The 22,889-nt window shown below is 42.6% G+C and overlaps 1 pseudogene; it reads left to right on the top strand.

The window, feature by feature from the left end:
* The first annotated feature begins 1,259 nt into the window (after nucleotides 1-1,259).
* On the top strand, nucleotides 1,260-21,716 carry LOC128330818 (vomeronasal type-2 receptor 26-like; annotated as a pseudogene).
* The last annotated feature ends 1,173 nt before the right edge of the window (nucleotides 21,717-22,889 follow it).

Consider the following 22,889-nt stretch of genomic DNA (forward strand, 5'->3'; position numbering starts at 1 on the left):
GGTTTGAAGGTTAGGGATTGAACCCAACCATGCCCTGTTTGGTCCAACCCTGGACCAACCCCCCCCCCCACTGTTTGTGGGATTGTGGACCTTTTTGCACAATAGGTCTCTGTGTGGCCTTGTCACGCGAAGGCCAACTGCAGGTATGGCAGCCTCCAAAATGGCTGTCATGCCAGTTGGGGAAGGCCCAAATGGGCCGAAAAGCCAGCTGAAGGGGAGACTCCCCCTCCCAGGCACCTCCAACAACTCCTCCAAAATGGTAAGAAAATATTTTTAAATGTCCACAAACTCCCCTGGACCAAACCAAACTGGGAGGGGGGTTCAAAGGGGTGCTGGACCAAACTGTCTCGGTCTGGTTCGAGTCCAGTTTGGACACTTGACCAGCCATTTGCCCCAATCTCAGATCGACGCATCATTTCTCAGATCTATGTGTTTTCCTCTCAAGTAACTTTTGAAAAGGGCCCCTCTTCTGAACTTTATGATGATGTTCTCTAAAGAGTAGCTCTTTTATTTTTAAATGTATATAAATTAAAGTGCACAGCCACATCAAAAAACAAATTAGATACTAGTAACTTGATGCCAGGGATAGAATTAGATGCAATCAGAGAGAGCGAGAGCGAGAGAGAGCGTGGGGCTTCCTCCCTCAACTCTGGTTACAACCAACATGGCCTGCAGTCCAGTATTCAGATATAATGCTAGTGACTGCAAACCTCAGGTAAGAGCAGAGAAACTAACCACAGCCAGAGGTTACAATTTTGAGCTTGGGAAGAGAAACCTCAGGTTGCTTTTTTGACAGGACCGGGGTTTCATGATTTTGAATGCACAAGAAAGTAAACCTCATGCTCCTTTGATTCCAGTTTCCTGTTACATACAAATGGGGCCAAAGAAGAAAATATTTCTTGTCTTCTTTTAGTGTAGGACATTGTAAAAGTAGGTGTCTCTTGCTGTCTCATTGTGGCGGGGAGCAAGAAGACTTTTGATGAAATATACAAAACATGTTTCCTTCAGAGTATACTGAAAAGAGTATTCAGTTCTGAGGAAACAATTACCTTCCCTGCAATTTTCAAATTAACTATGATGACTACTCGTTCTTCTCCTGCAAATCTCACAGGAATTCCAGTGCACACTAAAGAAACAAGACACAAGTACGCTATGAATATATCTTATAGTATAAGGGGTGGTTCTAACGATGCACAAGTTTATATCAAGTTATCAACATTTATTTTAATGTTGTGCAGCCTTAGCTTCACGTCAACCCAATGAGTGTTCATCAGGATGAGCCACTGAGGAACAAGAGAATGTGGGGCAAAATGAATTGCTGCCTAGAAGGGAGATTCATCAGGATTGTGTTGTTCATGGTACTTCTTGTCTTGTGTCTGCATCCTGTGGCAAGGAGTGCTCCAGCTGCTTCTTGCACTATCTCTGACCCTCTTCCTATTCTTCACAAGTTGTATCAGTCAGGAGACCTCCTCATCGATGGCATCATTTCTCAGATCTACGTGTTTTCCTCTCAAGTAACTTTTGAAAAGCGCCCCTCTTCTGAACTTTATGATGACGTTCTGTAAGGAGTAGCTCTTTTATTTTTAATTGTATATAATACACCAGATAATAATATCAGGATGGCCAGTCCTACAAGTTGGCTTTTCCTTCTGTGTATTGTAAGTTTGGCACTGGAATGAGTGGTATTGCATCCTCCCCTTTTTTCAAAGAAAGCCTCCCCTTCTTCTTCTGATAATAATGATGATGTTGTTGAATAATAATCACAATACTAAATTAATATTCCGTGCTCCACATCTCCTCCAGTTTCAATTTCAAAGAATGTCCTGGTTATTTGGGCAACTGAGATTATTTGTCCTGCTAACTGGGCAAAGAGGCACCCCTCTGAAAGTGCTGGTGCTTTATATTTATTATTATGTCTTGTTTACACAGTCAGGCAGGTGTTATTGACTGGTTTGTTTTATCCAGACATCGAGTCCTTCCCAAGGACCTGGGATGGCTGAATTTTACCATCAAAATTGTTCTTATTGTTGTTATAGATATCGTCACAGATTATTGGCTGTTTCCAGTAAAGCTGCTTTTTGTAATTGGCTGGTGGTGATTTCTTTGACCCCTATGGTGTTGAGGTGCTCTTCAAGATCTTTTGGAATTGCCCCTATGGCGCCAATTACTACTGGGATTATTTTGGTCTTTTTCTGCCACAGCCTTTCAATTTCAATTTGTAGATCTTTATATTTTGTGATTTTTTTCTATGTCTTTTTCTTCTATTCTGCTATCCCCTGGTATTGCTATGTTGATTATTTTGACTTGTTTTTCTTTCTTCTCAACTACAATTATATCTGGTGTATTGTGTGACAGATGTTTGTCTGTTTGTAGTCAGAAGTCCCATACTATTTTTGCATCTTCATTTTCTTCAACTTTTTCAATTTTATGGTCCCACCAATTTTTGGCTACAGGTAGCTTGTATTTTTTGCAGATGTTCCAGTGTATCATCCCTGCTACCTTGTCATGCCTTTGTTTGTAGTCAGTCTGTGCCATCTTTTTACAACAGCTGATTAGGTGGTCCACTGTTTCATCTGCTTCTTCACAAAGGCGGCACTTGCTGTATGTTGTGGATTTTTTTACTTTTGCTCTTATTGCATTTGTTAGTGCTTGTTCTTGTGCAGCCAGTATTAAACCCTCTGTTTCTTTCTTCAAGTTGCCATTCTTAAGCCATTGCCAGGTCTTGGTGATGTTTGATTTTCCAGTTATATTGTGCAAATATTGACCATGCAGTGGCTTCTTTTTCCATCTTTCTGCTCGTTTCTTGACTTTTTCTTTCTTGTAGGCCTGCTTTGTTTCATTCGTGTTGAATAGTTTCTCGTTCTTGACCATCTTAAGTGCATCTTCTTCACTGTCCTTGATATATTCTTCAAGGCCTCTTTTCTCCTCCTCTACTGTTTGATGGACTTGCAGCATTCCTCTTCCACCTGAGCTACGAGGGAGGTATAGCCTATCGACATCACTGCGGGGGTGCAGAGCATGATTGATGGTCATGATTTTCCTGGTCTTACGATCCAGTGTCTCTAGCTCTGCCTGGGTCCAGTCTATTATGCCTGCAGTGTATCTGATAACAGGTACAGCCCAGGTGTTTATGGCTTGTATGGTGTTCCCGCCATTGAGTTTGGACTTGAGGATTTTTCTAACTCTCCTGATGCATTCACTTCCAATTATTCTTTTAACATCAGTGTGTGCAATGTTATCAGCATGGAGAACGCCCAAGTATTTGTAAGGTTCTTTCTCTTCCAGGTTCTTGATGTTGGTTCCATTGGGCAGTTCTATTCCTTCTGTTTTTGTTATTTTCCCTCTGTTCATTATTAATGCAGCACACTTGTCTAGTTCAAACTCCATTGCTATATCGCTACTGAATATACGGACAGTGTTTAGCAGTGATTCAATTTCTGACTGGGACTTGCCATACAACTTCAGACCGTCCATGTACAGCAGATGGTTGATTTGACTTGATGTTTTAGATGTTTGGTATCCGAGGCCTGTTTTGTTGAGTATTTGTGAAAGTGGGGTCATGGCGATTACAAACAACAGAGGGGATAGTGAGTCCCCTTGGAAAATGCCTCTTCTAATGCAAACCTGTCCAAGTGCCTCGCCATTGATTGTTAACTGTATACTCCACATGCTCATTGCTTTTTAAAATAAATATCTGAATGTTTTTGCTGACACCAGTTGTTTCTAAACATTTTAGTATCCATGTGTGAGGCAATGAGTCGAAGGCCTTCTTGTAGTCAATCCATGCAACACTTAGATTTGTTTTTCTTCTCTTGCAGTTTTCTAAAATCATTTTATCAATCAGCAGCTGGTCTTTTGTGCCTCTGGTGTTCAGGCAATTTCCTTTCTGTTCAACTTGAAGCTGCTTATTAGTTAATAAGTGTAGCATCACTTCATCTGCTATTATTCCAGTTAACAATTTGAACATGGTTGGCAGGCAGGTTATCGGTCTATAATTACTTGGAACTGCCCCTTTTGCTGGGTCTTTCATGATGAGATGATTTTTCCCAGTTGTTAGCCATTGTTCAATATCACCTCCTTGCAAAATGTGATTGAACTGTTTTGATAGTTGTTTATGGAGGCTTGTTAGGTGTTTAAGCCAAAAGCCATGCAGTTCATCGTCACCTGCCACGGTCCAATTTTTAATTTTCTTTGCTCTTTCACTTATTAATTCTGGTGTTATTATTAGAGCTTGCATTTGTTGGTTACATTTTTCTACCTCTGTCATCCAGCCTGCTTTTCAATTATAATCTATTGGATCGTCCCATAATTTCCCCCAGAACTGCACTGTTTCTTCTTTATTTGGTGTTTCTATATTTCTTGCAGTTTCTCCTTCTATACTTTGGTAAAAACACCTCTGATTTGACTGGAATTGGAGAGTCTTCCTGTGTTGTGTAATTCTGGCTTTGTATCTGCTAATCTTCTTTGACACAGCTGTTATTTGCTGCTTTATGGAGGACTTCTCTAATTTTCCTTGAATCTAGGTGTTATTTCTGGATCAGATACTGTTTGGTGTTTTCATTCTTCAGCTTCTTGTCTTTCATATCTTTCAATTTACTTGCATTTGATCTAAGCCTCGCAATTTTATTTTCTTATCTAATCTTCCATTTAGGTGATGTACTCTCTTTTTTTACAGGTCCACTGATCTTATATCTGAGCTCTTGTGTTATTGTTGCTGCACTGTACATTAGTTGGTTTGTTTCTTGCAGATCATTGGTTGTTATTTCTGCAAGTGCAGCACTGACATCTTTTAATGCCTGAGCAAGTTGTTTTTTGGCAACTGTTTTTAGAGCGGGAAGTCGAACCCTGGTGGTGGTTTGGTACATGTGCTCAGTTATTTTTTGCTTTAGTTCTTGTTGCTTTTCTGTTAAATGGCATTCAGGTTTTTGAGGTGAAGGCAAAGCGGAGGTTGCCTGGTTTTGATTTTGAAACCGTTCAGCAACAGTGGCGTCCTCTTTTCCCAACACCTCCTCCACCTGCACCTGAGCAACTCCTTCAATTGGTGGTAATTCTTCTTCCATATCTTGAGCCTGTGTTGCTCTTTGCAGTTCCTCCAGCTCAGCTTTTGTGAACACTTTATTTCTTATTATGAATCTTCTCTTGTCCGCTCGCCTTTGTTCTGTTATTTCTGTATCTGGATGCTTCTCTTTCCAAATTTGGTACATTCTTTTAAAATAACCTCTTCTAGTTGGACTAGACTTGTAATAGCAGATCATTATTTCCCTGTTGGCATTCCTTGTATATTTTGTTCTGGTTAAGCAATGTTTTTTCCAGTAACCCTGCAGTCTCCAGCCCTGGTTGCTCAACTGAAGATCCTGAGTCCTGTTGCCCACTTGCCACCAGATGTCCAGGGACTCCAGCACCTGCTGCGGCCCTTATTGACCCGGGCGATGACCGATCCGGTATAGATTTATTAAAGTTACATCTCACCATATTGTTGATGGGAGAGGCACTCTTTGGCTCCTCTGGTGAGACCTGTCCAGTATGTTTGGACATCTGGCATAGCTCTCACCTTCTTTAGAGCATGCAAGCCCCACAACCACGCCAAAGTAGTGCCTCACTGGGTTTTTTTTTAAAAAAAACTATTATTGTTATTATTATTATTATTATTATTATTATTAATTCAATTTCTATACTGCCCTTTCAAAAATGGCTCAGGGTGGTTTACACAGATCAATAATAAATAAATATGATGGCTCCCTGTCCCCAAAGGGCTCATAGTCTAAAAAGAAACATAAGAATGACACCAGCAACAGTCAATGGAGGTACTGTGTTGGGGGTGGACAGGCCACTTACTCTCCACTTGCTAAATAAAGAGAATCTCCATCTTAAAAGGCCCTTCTTTGCCAAGTTAGCAGGGGTTGATATGTCAACTGATTTGAGAACTTTGTTGAAAAATGGCACATGAATGGCCCAAACAAATATATATATATTTGTTTAATATACTGCTTGACTTCAATCTAGGCAGTTCACAAAAGTAAATAAAATAAAAGCAGAATAAATTAACCACTAAAACAAACATTTTAAACAGTCACAGATTACTAAAAGCCAGGTTAAAAAGATGCATTTTAAGGGCTCGACATCATGGGCTTGCGGCAATCTCTCAACTGCATCGGCATACCTCATAGTTGGAAGAAGACGCTGGCCCAAACAGATGGGTCCAAAGTCACTCTGGCGGCATGCCCATGCTTGGGGAGCAGGGGAGAGGGGAGAAGGACTTCTACACACACAGACACACACAGACCTTGCAGTCACTCATCAACTGGGGTAATGTTGGTAGCCAATGCAATTGCTTTAAACCTGACAAAATAAGGTCTCTCCGAGAAACCCCAGAGACCAATCTAGCCACTGCATTTTTTGACCAACTGAAGTTTCTGAAAAACATCCCAAAGCAGGTCCATGTAGAACTCATTGTAGTAGGCTAGCCTAGAGGTTACCAGAGGGTGCACCACAGTTCTGAGATAATTATTGTCAAGGAATGGATGCAGCTGTTGTATCAACCAAAGTTCATAGAAAGCACTTTTGGCCATAGCCTCAACCCGAGAAACCAGAGTGAGGCTTGAGTCCAGAAGCACTCCCAAGCAACCTACCTGTTCCTTTGGGGAGAGTGCAACCCCTTCCATATTAATTACTAATAATAATGTTGGCTGACATGACACTGAGCATACCATTGGCTATTCTCAAACATTTCTGGCACTTTTGTGCAAGAGCACTCCTGACTAATATGCCAAATTGAACAATCATGCTTGTATAGTTCTATGACCACTGGAAATTATGGGTGTAGCATTCTGCGTGTGTGATTGTGTACTTTTGCAAATAGTGTAAGAGTGCTCTTGAACAACAGCACCAGCCAGTGGCAGCCGATGAGGACAGCATGGGGGTGGGGGTATTGGGAGATATCTTTAAATGTCTTAATCACCAATAGCTCTGGAACCTGGACACCGTGGGGAGCAGTGGCAGCCCATCTGGCATCCTGTGTGGCAGCCACACCACCTACAGCATTCGCCTGTAGGAACCCTATGCAAGCACATTAGACACATTAGAGGAAACCCTTATGCTTGCTTGTGCCATTGTCAGGGGAATCACTCAAGACACTGAATGTGCATTCAGGCAATTTAATGCAATTCAAGCAATGGAATGGGAGTCATTGTGCGAGGGAAACCACAAATGTGGAAACCCCTTGACCTATCAGTATTGGAAGTGTATTTTGCCTGATAATCCTGGCTTTTGTGCTTCATGCAATTCATGGAGTTCTGTAGGAAATGCAGGCAGCATGTTCGGGATGGTCCTACTTCCTTCCATGGAACAATGCATCTGGAATTGTTTCAGGCCATAACAAGTTAATTAAGGCTCAATAAAAGAGCCACACAAGAAGAGAGAAGAGTCACTGCCAAGCTGGCACTCCTTAGAGGCATTTGAACTTAACTTGTGCAGCATCCTCTGCAGTGCGAAATCAAACATGACAGTTGATAAGTTGTTGGGTTTCTGAGGAGGATGCTGTTCCTTCTGACAATACATGCCAAGAAGCCAAATAAATATGGCTTGAAAATATGGTGGTGCTGTGATGCAGGCACATTCCTCACATTGATGGAAGATGTTCTTTACCTTGGGAAGCAAGCTGGTGGACCTCAACAAAAGCAAATAGGCCTGCACCTTTTGCAGCCGTGGAACGATTGTGGTAAGGGTTAACTTTTTTTCCCCAGCGTAGAGTTGACAGAGACTCTCCTCCACAATATAGAGGCACTTTGAGACACAACCAGCCAGACTTACTCCCAGGTATGGGACCTCATTTAGAGAGGGATTGACTGTCATCTGTTTTTGGCATGGATGGACAGAAGATGGACAGAAGATGGATGGATCCATATCGTATGGACCCAAGAAGTGTGGCGCCCAAAAGAGTTGACAGGAAGCAGGTGGGGGGGACGGGACAGATTTGACAGCCGTGGGAGTCTGGTTTGCAGAATGTAATTGACAACCAACCAGATGATTTTTGATTGGCTTTAGGTCAGTTACCCTGTATCTTTACTCCTGTTGCTTCTGAAAGGTTCCTTTTGATCAGCTAGCAACTCATGTTCTCAGTCAGTTATGCGGTCACCATGATGGGTTGGGGGTGGGGTGCAAGTTCAGTGCTGCACTTCCCTGAAGCAAAATATGCAATGATTGTGGGTTATGTAGTATGGAAAAATTGAGGAGGCATCTAATACAACCAACAAGACTACTCTAAAGCCCTACTATGATTAGAATTTCATGTCTCAGGCTGAGATTTAGGAATGTGCTCCTTTCCCAATTAGCAGAAGTTACACATTCTGAATCCTGTATGTGTGAGTGTGGGGAGAGAGAGAGAGAGAGAGCAAACAAAGTAGAATCCTTCACAGCAAGTCCAGTGTGGCACTGAAATCTGTAAATCCCCTCCTCCAGTGGTGTGTGCTAATGCTTCCCCAAAAGCAGGCCAAATAGATTTTAATGTGAAATAAATGTTGTTGTTTTATTTCATTAAATTTCTATATTGCCTAACTCAGAAACCCTAGACAGTTCACAATAATAAAAAGAAGATAGATAAACTAGGAAAAACAACTGAAAATTAATACAATTCAGAATCATTAAGAGTCACTGGAAAACAGGCTGAATGTTATTTATTTATTATTTATTTATTATTACACTTTTATTCTGCCCTAACCCGTGTCTCTGGTCGGTTTGTCCTTAGGGCTCTTTTATTTAGTACCTAAATACGGAACTGAACTATAGCAAGTATCATCTTCTGAAACAGATGTCCTCTTCTCCTAACAGAGCATTGACTCAGAATTATCAGCACATCTTGGCCTTGGTATTTGCTGTCAAGGAGATCAATGACAATCCTGAGATCTTATCCAACATCACCCTTGGCTTCGACATCTATAATAACCATTTTCATCAAAGATGGACCATTCATGCTTCACTGGAACTTCTCTCCACAAAGAACAGATTCATCCCAAACTACAAATGTGACATCCTGAACAATCCATTAGCAGTAATTGGGGGACCCAACTCTGACGTCTCTCTCCCCATAGCAACGAATCTCCGCATGTACAAGATTCCACAGGTAAGATGAGTGCCTGGAGCATGGGGGTTTAGAAGAAGATTTACATATGTCCTTTTAAAATATATGTATATATTCATTTATTGCATTTACCTAACACCCTTCATGCTGGAATCCATTTCTCTCTCCCTTTTTTATTGGGTAGCAGCTTCTTGATTCTGGTATGGATTCTCCTTCTAACAGGACAATGCATTAAAAATTATATTGGCCCAAAAATGCCACTATTTTTAAAGGAGCTGTTGCTTCCATATTCTACCCTTATTCAGTAATCCAAATACCTCTGGCTTCAGACGAAAGTTTTGTTGCTTTACATTATTGATTGATTGATTGATTGATTAAGTGCCATCAAGTAAGTGTTGACTCTTTGCGACCACATAGTTAGATTCTCTCCATGATGATTTGTCCTCAACTTGGCCATGAAGGTCTCTCAGTGGTGCAGTCATTGCTGTCATGATCAAGTCCATCCACCTTGCTGCTGTTCGTCATCTTCTTCTCTTTCCTTCAACTTTTTCTTTTCCATTTTTACCTCTGCTCAAAAAAGTGTTGATGTTTCAACTGAAGGTGTTCATCAGTTTCTCTACCATGTAAAAGTCATATATATTTTACTTATTAAATACTTATTAAATCCATATCATGTTGGTTATCATAAACGAGGCAAACCTGGTCAAAAAGAGAACACGACAAATGTGAACCAGTGTAAGTGTAAAGGGATGTTTGTTAGGTAAATTTCTAATTCCCCATTGGGAACACTCCATTCAGTGCAGACTGAATGGCTTAAGATGAAAGTTTTGTTGCTTTACATTATTGATTGATTGATTGATTGATTGATTGATTAAGTGCCATCAAGTAAGTGTTGACTCTTTGTGACCACATAGGTAGATTCTCTCCATGATGATTTGTCCTCAACTTGGCCATGAAGGTCTCTCAGTGGTGCAGTCATTTCTGTCATGATCAAGTCCATCCACCTTGCTGCTGTTCGTCCTCTTCTCTTTACTTCAACTTTTTCCTTTTCCATCTTTACTTGTACTCAAAAAGTGTTGATGTTTCAACTGAAGATGTTCATTTATTTCTATGCCATATAAGTCATAAATACTTTGTACAGTCCTATATTATGCTGGTTTTAATAAACGAGGCAAACCTGGTCAAAAAGAGAACATGACAAATGTGAATCAGTGTAAGTGTAAAGTGATGTTTGTTAGGTAAATTTCTAATTCCCCATTGGGTACACTCCATCCAGTGCAGACTGATGTTGCCTGAAGAACTGGTAACAATTAATCATGAGAGTAATCTTGAGAATGACTCAAGGAAATCATCAACCCAGTGTTTAGAAGGTCTGAAAAAGATGAATTCAGTGACAGGGATCATTATGAAACAGATCCTAATGAAATCCGTGAATATAGGCATGCCCCTACACAAATCTATGTATCAGCCAAAGATGGAATACAGTTTATGTTTCTGTTCCCCCACAGCTGACAAAGGATATTGTAGAGCTACAAAAGGTGTAGAAAAAAAACAACAACAACCAAGGTGATCATGAGGCTGGAGAAGGTTTCTTATGTGGAAAAGCTAATATATAGGGGGCTTTTTAATCAGAAGAACTACTGAAGGGGGATATGATGCAATCTGCAAATGACTACTAGTCATGCTGGCTATGTTCAATTTCAGAAGCCTTGTACTTCTGAATACCAGTCCCAGGGAAGCAGCAACAGCCTACATGTCCAGCTTCGGTACTTCAGAATTATCTCTTTCGTCTTTAAGTGAAACGTGGTGCTGCAGTAGATGGATCTTTGACTGTTATGACTACTATTGTGACTTATAAAGAACTTAGGGAAGGGAGAAGTGATTTCTGCTTCTTTCCCCTCTTCACAGCCAGGAACGCATTCCTAAGGGTCACGCAGCCCTCGGGGTCATATTTCTGGCAATACATAGAAGTTTTGGAGGGAGGGGAGACAATCAAGAACTTCTGCCCTCTTCTCCTGTGATACATAACCAAGCTTGAATGCAGCTAGCCACAGGCCTTACTTCTGTCCTTTTACCACAGAAGATCTGGGGTAAAGATTACAATTTGTAAAGTACGTTTGTACAAACTCAGTTCCAGCTTTTATATGAAAAATATTTTTTCCTTTCTTTTTTTAAAAAAATAGCTCATATATGGCTGCACTCAAATAATGAAAAATGGCATGGAAGCTAATTTCCTCTACTGGATGTTTCCAAAAGCGGCTCTTCAGTATGAAGGGATCATTGAATTACTCTTGCATTTTGAGTGGACATGGATTGGGGTTATTTATTTATCTGATGACAATGGAGAGAGATTTGTACAGGATATGTTGCGCATGTTTCCTGAGAGAGGAATCTGCTTTGACTTTATAGAAACATTCCCAGTATTTGCTTTTTCCAATGATATCTGTCAAACAGTGGAGGAGGGAATAACAAAAATGAAAACTGTTTCAGGAAGCACTGCCAATGCATTAGTCATATATGGTGAATTACAGACCATGTTGCTTTTCATACTAATGCACATCTTTGCAGACTCGGAGAATTTGCCAATTAAGACAAGAGGCAAAGTCTGGATTATGATTGCTCAGATGGATTTCACATCATTTCGCTTTCAAAGAACTGTGGATATCGACTCCCTCCATGGGGCTCTTTCCTTTGCATTGCACTCACAAGAGGTTTTAGGATTCCGGCAATTTCTTCAGACGAGAAACCCCACTTCGGAGAAAGATGATGGCTTTCTCAGGGTCTTTTGGGAAGATGTATTTAACTGCCATTTCCCCAAATCTATTGCAGATGAGAAGGTTGAGGAAATCTGCACTGGGGAGGAGATGTTGGAGACTCTTCCTGCATCTGTTTTTGAAATGAGCATGACCAGTCACAGCTATAGTGTCTACAATGCTGTCTATACTGTGGCATATGCTTTGCGTGCCATGCAATCATCTAAATCTAAACAGAGAGGAAGGATGGACGCAGGTAGAATGAAGATTCTGTATCATCTGCCATGGCAGGTAATCCCTGATCTGTATCTGTGAGATCAAGAAGAGAATCTAGACTCTGTATAAAATATTCTTGTAAAAACTTAGTCAGCATTGATTTATTGTTCTAGGACTATTGTTGCCTCTATGGGACTTCTTTCTCCCAGCTGAATCTATTCACCTGACTAGATCAGCTGGGAGGTCTGTGTTCCACATACCAACAGCTGCTGAGACCCTTTTGTCAAAAGTACAGAGGATAGGGCCTTCTCAATTATTGCCCCCAGGATGTGGAACTCACTATCAGATGTGGCCAGCAGGACTCCCTCTCTCCCAGCTTTGAAGAGGAAAGTGATGACTGCCCTTTTTATTTAGGCTTTTGAACAATGAGCTGTGCCAGATGTTTTTTAAAAAATTATTTTTAGCTACTTTTTGTTCTGTTTTCATCTTTTTATTGTTTTTTATTGTATTATCTTCTTTTTATCTTTTATTGCATATTATTGTTTTCTCTTGTTAACTGACCGGGGATCTCATGAAGAAGGGCAGCATATAAATATAAATACAATAAAACTATTTCTACAGCTAGTTAACTGATATTCCTGCTTTAGTGAATTTATTATGGATGGCATAATTATAACTTAGAATTTCAAGTCTTCTAGAATCATGATATTCATATTCAAATGGATATTTTTATATGAGGTGACTTAATCACCTCCTTTTCATTTTCATTTCTTAAAAAATAAAATTATATTGCCGAAATATATGTGTGTTGTAACTATTTAAATGGGAACAACAATCATCCAATAGCACAATAAATCAACTGTTCATTGACTTATTGTCAATAAATCAATTGATGTATCCATACTCAGAAGCCCAAGAATATAAAAATATTTTCACACATCTCCAGAAATATGTTTCTGTATGTTTATGGGGGTGGGGGTGAGGTAGGGAGGGAGGGCGGGAGAGAGAGCAGGTAACAAAAAGGCAATACAACCTACTGTACTTGAACTATTTACCAACAATTTAAAACTCACTATTGTTAACGACTAACTCTGGTCAGATTTAGCAACATTGTAAGTAACAGCAAAGTTCCAATCAAAGAGCAGAAGAGAGTCATAAAATGTATTTATGGAAGTTTATCATAGAAAAATGCTTACATCCTTTTAGATCATTATACATAATTTCATATCATCCTATATCATAGTACATCCCCTTGATGTGGACTTAAGTTTGAGTTAAGAGAGAGCTAAAATAGAGTTCAGATAATTTGTTATTGCTCAAGAAGTGGCTAGGACAAAAGGCCCTGCCTTTCTAAGCAATCAGGGGAGGAGATGTTCTATTTTCTGTATGCAGATTTTGCATTAATCCATAATAGTTATATTTCTCATATACATTGGCTTATCTTTGGTTACTCTTAACCAAATTTTAGTTAGGCATGGAAGCTGAACAAAATATGAGCAGCCCAAGAAACCTTTCTGGTAAATCTCTCCACTTCTTTGTGCTGAGAAATATTCACAGAGAGCTGCAAGTTAGGTAAGCAGACCGAATAACATTTAAATGGGGTACTTGTGGCTACAAGATTCCTGATGCACAAAGAAGAGCAGTGCAACAGGAAAACAGCTAAACCACAGACATTAGAGATGTGGACAAAATGAATTTTTTAAAATTCATTTCAAATTTAGAATCCAATTCCAAAATGTTGTTCCAATTTTTAAGCAACCAAGTCCAAAAGTTTAAATTGAATTTGAATTTAATTTGGTTTGAATCAGTCTTTTTTGGTGCCAACTGCCTCTAGGGACCCCACCTACCCTCCACCAAGTATCCAATCAGTCACCCTCACCTTGGGTCTTCCCTGTAATGCAGGGTGAGGCAAAGCTGTCACCAATAGAGAGGCTGGGGTATGACAATATTAAAGTGTAGCTACCAGCTTCAGTTCCGACAGTGAGAGCACTCAGAGAAGGGCCTCTAACTGGGTGTGTCAAAAAGCTGGAGTAGGCTTTGGGGAGGGAGAGTAAAGTGCAGGCTGTCTCTCAGCTGGTGGGCTCCCTTTCTCTCATGAGTCTAGGGATACTTGTCCACCCTTGACCATTATAGGTCTACCCTAACTCTGACAAGGAAGAGTGACTGGACAGGTGGATAGGGGCAGCAACCTAGGAACCTTCTTCTCCTTTTACTTTTCCTCCAGTGCAGTCATGAATTCATCTGCCCATCTGATGCCCTTGTTCAGTAGCCAACCCTTCTTGCTGCCTACTTTAGGGGGAAACAAGAATAGTAAGCAGAACACCAAGGGGATGAACTAGATAAGAAAAAAGCAAGGAAGTCATGGTAGAATCTTCCTTCACTGCCCCAGATCTATTGAAAAGACAAGCATGTTTTTTTTCAGAATTGAAAAGTTGAGCGGGTATTCTGCATTGCGACCTAACTGTGGCAGTGAATACAAAAAGTACTAGGAGATTTGAAGTACACCCGTTACCAGCCCTTTAGTAGACGCATGAAAGAATTTTTTAATGTTTTCATGTGAGCCTTAGCTGAGTATCTAATTCTGCTTGTGCCATGACCTTTAATGGCCAGTAGGGGTGATAGTGATGATGATAGAAGCTATAGCATTCTTTATAGAACTATTTCTTTAAGGCTGCATTAAATTTCTAATCATAACAACTAACAACATCCCTTAAAGTTTTTTTCTTACATTTTTATGTACATCCTAACAAATTCTTCCTTTTCTTCATCCCCAATACAGCTCCACCACTTTCTGAGAAGTAGATCATTTAACAACAGTGCTGGAGAAAAGGTTTCCTTTGATGAAAATGGGGAATTAGTTGCAGGATTGGCTATCATCAATTGGGTCACATTTGCAAACCAGTCTTTCCGTAGAGTCCAAGTTGGAAAGATAGAACCAGATAATCCCACAGGCCAGGTGCTCACAATTAATGAAAATGACATTCAGTGGCCCAGCAGATTTAACCAGGTAGGATCTGTGCATATTTGAAGATGTCTCCATTCATTCCCACAGTACTACCAGCACTAATTTGTTGTGTTCCAACTGATTAGATACTGAATGAAAACTTGAAGTTCTATATAGAGATATAGTTGCCCAAGATTTTTTTTCTAAGCTGAAAATCAGCATCCAGCATCATTACGTTGTGCTGAGACCTTCAGACAGTGAAGGTTGGTTCCTAGTGTGAGGATATGAAATCTTTAATGTAGGGCTTGAAAGAATATTGGCAAGTGACTCACCAACTCCTCAGTTAGACTTGAACTGGCAAACAGTGCAGAGCTAGCATGTCTCCACCATTAGAGTGGTAAAATCTGCTTAGTTCTCCACTCTCATTGCATCAGGAGAATCCCGTCCGACAGCATTCTTTGGGATCACCCATACCCTTTGGGGGGAAAGGGGAAAGGAAGAACTTCCAATGGGCTGCTGTGATGTTTTTGCCAAATTCTTTACTGATAAGGTCGCTCATCTCTGCTCTGAGTTGGACTCTAATTGTGCTATGTACATTGAGGTGATATATTGTGATGTCATTTGGGCTACATTTGAGCTTGTGGAGGCTGATGTTGTGGATATGGTTCTCTGTAGTATGAGTACGGTGTCTTGTTTGCTTGAGCCTTGCTCCTCCAGGTTGATTTCTTCGGCTGGGGGGGTGGGGTGAGATCCTGGATCCTAGAGTTAGTGACTTCATCACTCAGGGAAGGAGAGCTTCCTCTAGCTTTGAAAGAAGCAGTGGTCCACCAGCTCCTGAAGGCTTCTTCCCTCGACCCAGAAATATTAGATAATTTTAGACCTATCTCCAAACTTCCCTTTTTAGGGAAGGTTTTGGAGAAAGTTGTTGCTGCTTAACTACAGAGAATCCTAGAGGAAGTGGATTTTCTTGACCCCTTTCAGTCAGTGATTAGGCCATGGGACAACACAGAAATGGCATTGGTCACTCTGGTGGATGACCTCTATCAGAAACTTGATGAGTAGAATATGCCTACCAAGGTTCTATTAGATCTCTCAGCAGTTTTCAAAACCACCAAACGTGGTATCCTTCTGGATCATCTGCAGTGGTTTGGAATCAGGGGCATAGTTTTTAGCGGGTTCCATTCCTACCTTAGTGGGTGGTTCCAGACAGTTTGTATTGGAGGTGAATGTTTTAGCCCATGGCCTCTCTCTTGTCGGGTGCCACAGGGCTCAGGGCTCTCTGCCATGCTTTTTAACACCTATATGAATCTGCTGGGTGAGGTCATCCATCAGTTTGGGTGAGGTATAATCCATATGCTCAATTGTACATTGCCACTCCAGGCCGATATAGGGATGCCGTGAATGTGTTGGCTCAGTGTCTGGAGGCTGTGAGGATTTGGATGGGCCAAAACAAGCTCAGGCTTAATCCTCCCAAGACAGAGTTGCTCTTGTTCAGTTCTCCATCTGGCCAGGTTCTGGTTTAGAGTTTTTCCCGTGCTGGAGTCAGGCTCCGCTTGAAATAGCAGGCTCGCCATTTAGGGGTCAGTTGCTGCCATCAGTTAATCTCAAAATAATATTTCATTGAACTTTTGTGTAACACTTGCAAGTGACCAGCATACTGAGAAACTTATTTTTTCAAAGGACATGGAGACAGCAGCACAATCCAACACACAGGTTAGCGCATAAACCTCAGCAAGTCTATTCTAAGGGTTTATTCAAATTGCAGCCCAAAAAAGGAAAGAAAGATCCTTGCACAAAATGGATCAGATTACTTGCTTTCCCAAGCCATTGTCAAGGACTGAGACAATGCTTCCACATCTACAGTATGTTTGTTGTTTGATCAAAAGGGGGTTTGGCTTGAACAGAAGCAGAAAATTAGTACAAGCTGCTGCCGCCCCCCACACAAACACACACAGGCAACACTTGAAGCAAGCAATAGATCCCTCTTTGAGACCCATCACACTCTCTCTCACACCTGACTCCTCCAGTCATTCCAAGACCCCAACCCCCAGCATAACAGGAGAACTCTGTACTGCACAGTACCATCTATACCCTAGTCCTTCCCTCTAGTCTCTTGATGTGCAGGGAGCACGTCATGATGTGCAGGGAGCACTAGGGCTCTCAGCATGTTTTCTTAAGCTGCACAGGTGTGGACAGTCCCTTGGATGGGAGACCAGTGGGTGGGGAAAAGGCCCCCCTCCCCAAAACAAAGAATCCTTAGTAAAAAGGGAAACCCAACAATAATAGACCACAGGAGGAGTAGGGGCAAATGTGTACATTTCATAGATATGCAAAAGAACATTTGCACTGCAAAAAGATAACAATGCAATCTAGCCCTCAAACACCATAATACAAAGGCTAGGAAGACTGTGGTTGTGTTGGACTATACCTTGTGCTGGACCAGGACCGGGAAGGGAAGACTCAAGTTCAAATCCTCTTTAGCCATAAAACTCAATGGGTGACTGTGGACCAATCACTTATCTCTCAACTCAGCATACCTCACAGGATTGTTGTGAGGATAAAAATAAATATGTATCCTGTGCTTTCCAGGAGAAATGCGAGATATCAATATATAAGAAATAAAAGGTTATGCAGCATCACATTGGAAGAGAATCATGGACCAAGGGACCAAGGGGTACAATGGCTCACAATCAAAGTGCTTTCCCTCCTGCAAAACCAGCCCACCCCACAACCAAGACCCCAACCCACAGGCAGCCATACATGCAGGCAAACCAGTCTTCTGCCCCCACTGCGCACCCCAGGCATCCAAATCAGCCCTCTCCTCTCACCCCAAACCCAGGCCTCTCCCCCAACCAAGACCACAACCCAACCCAACCCAGTCCTCCCCCAACCACCAAACATCCCAACCCAGCCCTCTCTCCCCCACCCACCCAAGATCCCAACCCAACCCTCCTCCCCACCCACCCAAGACCCCAACCCAGCCCTCCTCCCCACCAACCCAAGACCCCAACCCAGCCCTCACAGCATAATAGAAAGGAGACAGTAGAACTAGTAGTAGACAGTTACCAGTTTAATGACTGACTCAGGTGTTTGTTGGGCTGTTGAGTTGCTCACTCGAGTGGCGGCGGCTGCTGTTCAGTGCCTGGCAGGCTGGCACTACTGTGTTGGTGGAGAGCTAAGATAAGAGTGCCTGTGTGCCCTGATGGCTGACCCCTTGCCCAGCTCTCTAATTACTCTCCAACCCGCCGGCTCACACCTTGCCTTGCTGGCATCACCACTGCTGCACCCTCCCTTCTCCTAATGTGTGCAGCAGCATCCCTCCTGTGTCACATGGTGGTTGGCTAGGAGGCATAGTCGGAGAGAGGGGCTGGGATGCAGCTGCAGCCAGGCAGCTGCCTGCCCCGAAACAGCAGCTAACAGCCAGGATCTCTGCCGCACTGAGGCTCCTGCACTGCCTGCAGGGCCGGCAGTGTCGAGGACATACACACGGCTGTTAGCAGTGGTGCAGCCCCATCCTCATTGAGGACCCCCCACCTGGCACCAATCCACACACTACTGCAGCGGGGGCAGCCTGCACTACTCATGGAGGAGAGCATTCAGAGCCCCCGCCCCCGCGCACGCAGACAGCGGCGTACCGGCTCAGATCCCCACGGACAAATCCTAAGAGCACCTTTGTCATCACCTCTCGGTTGGACTCTTTCAATGCACTGTACCTGGGTTTGCCTTTTAAGGCGACCCAGAAGCTTCCACTGGCTCAAAATGCCACAGACCGGCTGCTTATGGGCAGCAGACAATATGATCATGATTCTCCTTTGGTGAAGTTGCTATATTGGCTGCAAGTTCGTTTCTGGATCTAAAGTGCTGTTTAACACCTCTAAAACCCTTCAGGGCTTGGTGCCTGTGTTGCTTCAGGACTGCCTCTCCTGCCCATCTTCAACCCACCCTGTGAGGTCATCTCAGGTGGGTCTTCTCAGAATTTGGGCCCTTGTGGGAGGGTTTCCTCTGCTGCAGCCCCCTACTTATGGAACACTTTGCCTCCTGAGATTTATAATGGCCTCTCCCATCTGTCCCTTAAGAAGCTTTTGAAAACTTATTTTTAATTGTTTGTTTGTTTGTTTGCTTGCTTGCTTGCTTGTTTGTTTAGACAGGCTTTTAGTTTTCAGTGTGTGTGGCGGGGTGGTGGTGGTCCCTTCTTGTCTTTGCTGTTGTTGTTTTAGTTTATGTAAACTTCCTCCTCCTCCTGTAGTCAATAAATTTGGTAAATAAATAAGTAAATAAATCTCTCTAAGTATAATATAGACTCTTTAACTATGTCAGAAATTCTTTTGAAATAGCACAGTTGAACAGGGACACCTTCTCAAACCAAAAAGGGAAAGAGGAAAATTCAGAGCATAGTACTCTGAAATATAAATATAAAATTATTGTAGGTTCTCAAGTCCCAGAAAGAGGAGGTGGGGGGATCCAATGTAATCACTGGGACTACTTGAGAGTAAAAATAATGATGAGGTGAAAGTTTAAAAGACCTCTTCCATTGCCACCACCCAGGGAAGCCCAACATAGGGGGCCACATACACAGGAGGACCTAATGGAAACCCTTCAGATTTGAGGCTGTCTCTACCTTTATCCTCTTGGCAAAAGACTGCAGTAAAACCCATAGCCTTGTTATGTTGGGGGAGAGCACACACTCCATTTACAGAGTAGGTGGCAGAGGATGGTTTAGTTGTTGTTACATGGAAATACTTGTAGAGCTAAATACTAAGTATTTATTGGTTCAATACACATGGACAGGAAAGACCTAATCCTAATCTAAAGGACTACATAATGAATAGGTAAGGAGGGAGAGACACGTTTCCATCTACTCTCTAAGAGGAAAGGAAAGACTGTGGCTCAGCACAGGAAGTGCTGAAGAGTCAGATCAGGGGTCTTAGAGTAGGGAAAGATAGAGAGACCCTTACTCACGGTCTTTACTCCCAATGCCCCTGGTGGTCATTAGGATAGTTTGTGCAAAAGACTGAAGCACTGGAACTCCATATTGAACATGTTAAACCCTCACAAAGTTCCTTGAATGGCCTGCCATTTTGTTGTCTCATCAACAATGCATTTTCACAGAAATTCCTGTATATGGAGGCAAAATGCAATGCTTTCAGGTTCAATGAAGGCCAGAACAGCCCTGGAATTTTGGGTTGAGTGTCAACATGTGAAGACATTTGATAAGGTAAGAAGCCCAGTCTGAAAAAGCTGGGGAAGACTAACCTCATTGGCCAGTCTGAACACAATTGTTTCATTGGCCAGAGTGTCTATTAACCCTCCTCTCCTCTCCCCTATGCTGAGCTTGTGAACCAGCAATGCCTAGGAAAGGGTGTAGAGTTAGATTATGAACCTTTGTGATTTCAACTGCCCAAACATAAAACACTGCCCTCTTTCACGTATGGACAGGTACGGCCGCTTTCTGTGTGTAATGACCATTGCCATGCTGGCTATAGTAAGACAAAGGCAGAAGGGGAGCCATTTTGCTGCTATGATTGCCTTCCATGCCCAGAAGGGAAAATTTCCAACCATAAAGGTAAGAGCTGTTGTGTAAAATTGCTATAGAATATATGGACTATGATCCAGCCTGCTTCCAGCACAGTTGATTAGACACATAGATCCCCTTAGATTCCATGCCATTTATACAGAACAACATATTCTTTTTTAGACATGGACAACTGCATCCCATGTGCAGAAGATCATTATCCAAGCAATGGCCAGGACTTTTGTATTCCCAAGGCCATCAACTTTCTGACTCATGAAGAAGCTTTGGGGATCAGTTTGGACATTTTTGCTCTGTCCTTTACTTTCATCACAGCTTTTGTGCTGAGGATCTTCATTAAGCACAAGGACACTCCCATTGTCAAAGCCAACAACCGCAGCCTCACCTACACTCTCCTCATCTCCCTCCTTCTGTCCTTCCTTTGTGCTTTGCTGTTCCTTGGCAAGGCTGAAAGGATCACATGTTTCCTGCGACAAGCTGCTTTTGCCATCATCTTCTCTGTGGCAGTTTCTTGCATCTTGGCCAAAACCACCATTGTGGTTCTGGCTTTCATGGCCACCAAACCCGAGTCCAGCATGAAGAAGTGGGTGGGGAAAAGGTTGGCCTACCCCATCGTTCTTTGCTGCTCTCTCATTCAAGTCACAATTTGTACAGTGTGGCTGGCAACTTCCCCACCATTCCCAGATTTAGACAAGACCTCTATGTCTAAAGAAATGACCCTGGAATGTAATGAAGGCTCCACTGCCATGTTTTATTCTGTGCTGGGCTTCCTGGGCTTCCTGGCTACAGTGAGCTTCATTTTGGCTTTCTTGGCCAGGAAGTTACCTGACAGTTTTAACGAAGCCAAGTTTATCACCTTCAGCATGTTGGTCTTTTGCAGCGTTTGGTTATCCTTTCTTCCAGCCTACTTGAGCACAAGGGGAAAATATATGGTAGCTGTGGAAATATTCTCTATTTTGGCCTCCAGTGCTGGCTTACTCTCTTGTATCTTTTTCCCAAAATGTTTTGTAATTTTACTGCGGCCTAATTTGAACCAAAGGAGGGAGCTGATCAGAAGAAAGAACTAAAGATTCTATGGTCCTGATCCAACCAAAACTATCCATAAGGAAGTCTTGCTGTAAACTAGGTGTAAATTCAATTGTCATTTCCCTACTTCATTGTTTCCAATGCGTTTCAATTAACTTAACTGCAGCGGTATCAGGGCCTCTGGTTATTGCCATAGTCACTTAAGTCATTACTTCTTTGATTGGATCTAAATATATTGCAAACTGTGGCATTAATCTAGCAGTGAACTACCTTCTATTTATGGTAATCTGTTGCCACACTGATGGAGGGTGTCCCTTTCATTGGTCAATTTTTTGAAGCACTACAGTGACAGAAAAGAAAATAATTTGATGCTTGCCTTGACACATAATCTAACTCAGAAATGAAACCTATCTTTATATTTATTTCTCTAAGATGTACCCATGGATAATCCCATTCGTGGCACTTCTCATGAGAGTTCACAGGCAGCTGCCCAGATAGAAATGGGGATGGTGGAGAAAACAGTGATGGCAGCCAGCAACAGGCCAGAGGAGATAGCAGGAGGAAGCGTCAGCCCGCCAGCGGGAGAAAGTGGTAGCTTGATGGTGGTAGAAAGTGGTGGGTGTAGGAGGTGGGGGGGGTAGAGAAATGTGGGGAGGATAGAAGGCAGTGGTGGGGGGATAAGGCAGTGAGAGAGAAAGTGGTGGGGGGGCAGAGACAGCATGGAACACTGGAGGTGCCTGAGGAGGAGTTGGGCTGAGTGATGGAGCAGGGCAAAGCAGGCCGGAGGAGGGTGACTGCTTCAATAAATGCAGACCCTCAGAAAGGGACACACTCTGCTACCTCCTTGAGGTAAGGATGCTCCCAATGGCAGTTGCAGCAGCAACCTTTGTTCAGGGGAGGCTCCTAGAGCAACCCGCACCCCACATGCTCCAAGGAACCTCTCACTGAGTCTCTCTGCTGAGTTCCAGAGGCAATGCAGCCTCACAAAATGGCACCTCGACAGCAGGTGCTGGCTGGCACCAACAGGGAAGCTTGTCCAAAGAGGATTGGTGGGCATTGGATCTGGAGGACCTCCCCCTCTAGCCCCCTCCATATGGAGCAGAAGTCTCAGTTTACTGTTGGAGAAGGCAGTGCATGCTGGAGTTGTTCTTGAGGTGCTGAACTGGGCTCTCCCTGTTCCCACTGTTGGGGGTGCAGTGGAAAGGCATGGGTGCTGAAGGCGGCGGGGGCAAGAAGAAGTGTGAGCTGGAGGGTATGGGGAGAAGAGACTCCAGCAGGAGTGGGGGAAGAGATAGGAAAGGAGAGAGAGAGAGAGAAAGGGAGGGGAAAAGAATAAGACTAATG

The sequence above is a fragment of the Hemicordylus capensis genome, chromosome 6, assembly GCF_027244095.1.
Source record: "Hemicordylus capensis ecotype Gifberg chromosome 6, rHemCap1.1.pri, whole genome shotgun sequence".
Classification (NCBI taxonomy): Eukaryota; Metazoa; Chordata; class Lepidosauria; order Squamata; family Cordylidae; genus Hemicordylus; species Hemicordylus capensis.